The sequence below is a fragment of the Carcharhinus amblyrhynchos genome, unplaced genomic scaffold (genome assembly GCF_965287045.1).
Source record: "Carcharhinus amblyrhynchos unplaced genomic scaffold, sCarAmb.v2.hapA chromosome_201, whole genome shotgun sequence".
NCBI classification, from domain to species: domain Eukaryota; kingdom Metazoa; phylum Chordata; class Chondrichthyes; order Carcharhiniformes; family Carcharhinidae; genus Carcharhinus; species Carcharhinus amblyrhynchos.
Window position 1 is genome coordinate 114,838 of NW_027649941.1, and position 5,163 is coordinate 120,000.

Sequence of the window (5,163 nt, forward strand, 5' to 3'; positions counted from 1 at the left end):
GGTTACTGTTTTGTCCGACTGGTTAATGTTTTGCCCAGTTGGTTAATGTTTTCCCCGACTGGTTAATGTTTTGCCCGACTGGTTAATGTTTTGCCCGACTGGTTAATGTTTTGCCCACGGTTGGTTCATGTCTCGCCCCTGCTTCTCCAGGGAGGAAGCCCAACTGGTTAATGATTTCCCCGCGTTTCTCCAGGGACCAAGCACCACTGGTTCATGTTTTCCCCTCGGTTCTCCAGGCACCAGGCCCGACGGGTGAATGTTTTCCCCCTGCTCCTCCAGGGACCAAGTCCCACTGTTTAATGACTTCCCCAAGGTTGGTTCGTGCCGTCCCCACCTTTGTTTCACGATTTGCCCACCCAGACAGACCCTAAGCCCCACTGGTTAATGTTTTGCCCGGTTGGTTAATGTTTTGCCCGACTGGTTAATGTTTTGCCCGGCTGGTTAATGTTTTGCCCGCGGTTGGTTCATGTTTCGCCCCTGCTTCTCCAGGGAGCAAGCCCAACTCGTTAACGTTTTCCCCTCGGTTCTCCAGGGACCAAGCACCACTGGTTCATGTTTTCCCCTCGGTTCTCCAGGCACCAGGCCCGACGGGTGAATGTTTTCCCCCTGCTCCTCCAGGGACCAAGTCCCACTGTTTAATCACCTCCCCATGGTTGGTTCATGCCGTCCCCACAGTTGTTTCACGATTTGCCCACCCACGCAGACCCTAAGCCCCACGGGTTAATGTTTTGCCCGGTTGGTTAATGTTTTGTCCGACTGGTTAATGTTTTGCCCAGTTGGTTAATGTTTTCCCCGACTGGTTAATGTTTTCCCCACGGCTGGCTAACGTTTTGCCCCTGCTTCTCCAGGGAGCGAGCCCAACGGGTTAATGTTTTCCCCTCGGCTCTCCAGGGACCAAGCACAACTGGTTAATGTTTTCCGCTTCACTTCCCCAGGGACCAGGCCCGACTGGTGAATGTTTTCCCCCTTGCTCCTCCAGGGACCAAGTCCCACTGTTTGATGACTTCCCCATGGATGGTTCATGCCGTCCCCACCGTTGTTTCACGATTTGCCCACCCAGACAGACCCCAAGCCCCACTGGTTAATGTTTTGCCCGGTTGGTTAATGTTTTGTCCGACTGGTTAATGTTTTGCCCAACTGGTTAATGTTTTGCCCGAGTGGTTAATGTGTTGCCCTACTGGTTAATGTTTTCCCCACGGCTGGCAAACGTTTTGCCCCTGCTTCTCCAGGGAGCGAGCCCAACGGGTTCATGTTTTCCCCTCGGTTCTCCAGGGACGAAGCACCACTGGTTCATGCTTTCCCCTTCGCTTCTCCAGGGACCAGGCCCGACGGGTGAATGTTATCCCCCCGGCTCCTCCAGGGACCAAGTCCCACTGTTGAATGACTTCCCCATGGTTGGTCCATGCCTGCCCCACCGTTGTTCCATGTTTGGCGCACCCAGCGAGACCCTAAGCCCCACTGGTTAATGTTTTGCCCGAGTGGTTAATGTTGTGCCCAACTGGTTAATGTTTTGCCCAACTGGTTAATGTTTTGCCCGACTGGTTCATGTTTTCCCCACGGTTGGCTAACGTTTCGCCCCTGCTTCTCCAGGGAGCGAGCCCCACTGGTTAATGTTCTCCCCTCGGTTCTCCAGGGACCAAGCACCACTGGTTCATGTTTTCCCCTCGGTTCTCCAGGCACCAGGCCCGACGGGTGAATGTTTTCCCCCCTGCTCCTCCAGGGACCTAGTCCCACTGTTGAATGACTTCCCCATGCTTGGTCCATGCCTTCCCCACCGTTGATCCATGTTTGGCCCACCCAGCGAGACCCTAAGCCCCACTGGTTAATGTTTTGCCCGGTTGGTTAATGTTTTGCCCGAGTGGTTAATGTTTTGCCCAACTGGTTAATGTTTTGCCCAGTTGGTTAATGTTTTCCCCGACTGGTTAATGTTTTGCCCTGCTGGTTAATGTTTTCCCCACGGCTGGCTGACGTTTTGCCCCTGCTTCTCCAGGGAGCGAGCCCAACGGGTTAACGTTTTCCCCTCGGCTCTCCAGGGACCAAGCACAACTGGTTCATGTTTTACGCTTCACTTCCCCAGGGACCAGGCCCGACTGGTGAATGTTTTCCCCCTTGCTCCTCCAGGGACCAAGTCCCACTGTTTGATGACTTCCCCGTGGTTGGTTCATGCCGTCCCCACCGTTGTTTCACGATTTGCCCACCCAGGCAGACCCTAAGCCCCACTGGTTAATGTTTTGCCCGGTTGGTTAATGTTTTGTCCGACTGGTTAATGTTTTGCCCAAGTGGTTAATGTTTTGCCCGACTGGTTAATGTTTTCCCCGACTGGTGAATGTTTTGCCCGACTGGTTAATGTTTTCCCAAGGATGGTTGATGCTGTGCCCCTGCTTCTCCAGGGGCTATGGCCACCCGGTTAATGTTTTCCCCTCGGTTCTCCAGGGACGAGGCCCGACTGGTTAGTGTTTTCCCCCTGCTTCTCCGGGGACCAAGTCCCACTGTTTAATGACTTTCCCATGGTTGGTTCGTGCCTTCCCCACCCTTGTTTCATGTTTTGCCCACCCAGCCAGACCCTAAGCCCCACTGGTTAATGTTTTGCCCGGTTGGTTAATGTTTTGTCCGACTGGTTAATGTTTTGCCCAAGTGGTGAATGTTTTGCCCGACTGGTTAATGTTTTCCCCGACTGGTGAATGTTTTGCCCGACTGGTTAATGTTTTCCCAAGGATGGTTGATGCTGTGCCCCTGCTTCTCCAGGGACTATGGCCACCCGGTTCATGTTTTCCCCTCGGTTCTCCAGGGACGAGGCCCGACTGGTTAGTGTTTTCCCCCTGCTTCTCCGGGGACCAAGTCCCACTGTTTAATGACTTTCCCATGGTTGGTTCGTGCCTTCCCCACCCTTGTTTCATGTTTTGCCCACCCAGCCAGACCCTAAGCCCCACTGATTAATGTTTTGTCCGACTGGTTAATGTTTTGTCCGACTGGTTAATGTTTTCCCCAGTTGGTTAATGTTTTGCCCGAGTGGTTCATGTTTTGCCCGGCTGGTTAATGTTTTCCCCACGGTTGGCTGACGTTTTGCCCCTGCTTCTACAGGGAGCGAGCCCAACTGGTTACCGTTTTCCCGTCGGTTCTCCAGGGACGAAGCACCACTGGTTAATGTTTTCCCCTTCGCTTCTCCAGGGACCAGGCCCGACGGGTCAATGTTTTCCCCCCCTGCTCCTCCAGGGACCCAGTCCCACTGCTGAATGACTTCCCCGTGGTTGGTCCATGCCTTCCCCACCGCTGTTTCATGTTTTGCCCGCCCAGCGGGACCCTAAGCCCCACTGGTTAATGTTTTGCCCGGTTGGTTAATGTTTTGCCCGACTGGTTAATGTTTTGCCCGACTGGTTAATGTTTTGCCCGACTGGTTAATGTTTTCCCCGCGGATGGTTGATGCGGCGCCCATGCTTCTCCAGGGACTCGGGCCAACTGATGAGTGTTTTCCCCTCGCTTCTCCAGGGACAAGGTCCGACTGGTTCATGTTTTGCCCCTGCTTCTCCAGGGACTACGGCCAACTGGTTAATGTTTTCCCCTCGTTCCTCCAGGGACAAGGTCCGACTGCTTAATGTTTTCCTCACGGTTGGTTCATGCTTTCCCCACCGTGGCTGAATGTGTGGCCCAGCCAGGCAGAGCCCAAGTCGCACTGCTTCATGTTTTGCCCGACTGGTTAATGTTTTCCCCAGTTGGTTAATGTTTTGCCCGGCTGGTTAATGTTTTGCCCGAGTGGTTAATGTTTTGCCCGACTGGTTCATGTTTTCCCGACGGTTGGTGGATGCTGTGCCCCTGCTTCTCTTGGGACTATGGCCAACTGGTGAATGTTTTCCCCTCGGTTCTCCAGGGACCAAGCCCAACTGGTTCATCTTTCCCCCAACGGTTCTCCAGGGGCTAGGTCCAACTGGTTAATGTTTTCCCCACGGTTGGTTCATGCTTTCCCCACCGTTGCATCACGTGTGGCCCATCCAGGCAGAGCCCAAGTCCCCCAGGTTCATGTTTGGCCCGAGTGGTTAATGTTTTCCCCAGCTGGTTAATGTTTTGCCCGACTGGTTAATGTTTTGCCCGAGTGGTTAATGTTTTGCACGACTGGTTAATGTTTTGCCCAGTTGGTTAATGTTTTGCCCGACTGGTTAATGTTCGGCAAGACTGGTTGAGGTATTCCCCACGGATGGTGGATGCTGTGCCCCTGCTTCTGCAGGGACTATGGTCAACTGGTTAATGTTTTCCCCTCGGTTCTCCAGGGACCAAGCCCAAGTGGTTGATCTCTTTCCCACGGTTCTCCAGGGGCTAGGTCCAACTGGTTAATGGTATCCCCACGGTCGGTTCATGCTTTCCCCACCGTTGCATCATGTGTGGCCCATCCAGGCAGAGCCCAAGTCCCCCGGGTTCATGTTGGGCCCGAGTGGTTAATGTTTTGCCCAGTTGGTTAATGTTTTCCCCGACTGATTAATGTTTTGCCCAGTTGGTCAATGTTTTGCCCGACTGGTTAATGTTTTGCCCGAGTGGTTAATGTTTTGCCCGACTGGTTAATGTTTTGCCCGAGTGGTTAATGTTTTGCCCGACTGGTTAATGTTTTGCCGCAGTGGTTCATGTTTTCCTCGACTGGTTAATGTTTTGCCCTCGGTTGGTTAATGCTTTGCCCCTGTTTCTCCAGAGACTAAGTCCGACTGGTCCGTCCTTTCCCCAAGCTTCTGCAGGCACCATGTCCAACTGGTAAGTGCTTTCCCTTCTGCTCCAGGCAGTCAGCCCGACTGGTTAGTGTTTTGCCCCTGCTTTTCCAGGGACCAATTCCCACCGGTTAATGTTTTCCCCGTCATTGGTTCAAGCTTCCCCCACGGTCGCTGAATGATTTGCCCATCCAGCCAGTGGCCAAGTCCCACTGGTTCATGTTTTCCCCCGGTTGGTTCATGTTTTCCCCGGTTGGTTAATGTTTTGCCCGACTGGTTAATGTTTTGCCCGACTGGTTAATGTTTTCCCCACGGTTGGTTCATGTTTTGCCCCGGCTTCTCCACAGACTAAGTCCTACTGGTTAACGTGTTCCCCCCAGCTTCTGCAGGGACTATGTCCGACTGGTTAATGGTTTCCCTCCTGCTCCAGGCACCAAGACCGACTGGTTAATGTTTTCCCTCCTGCTCCAGGCAA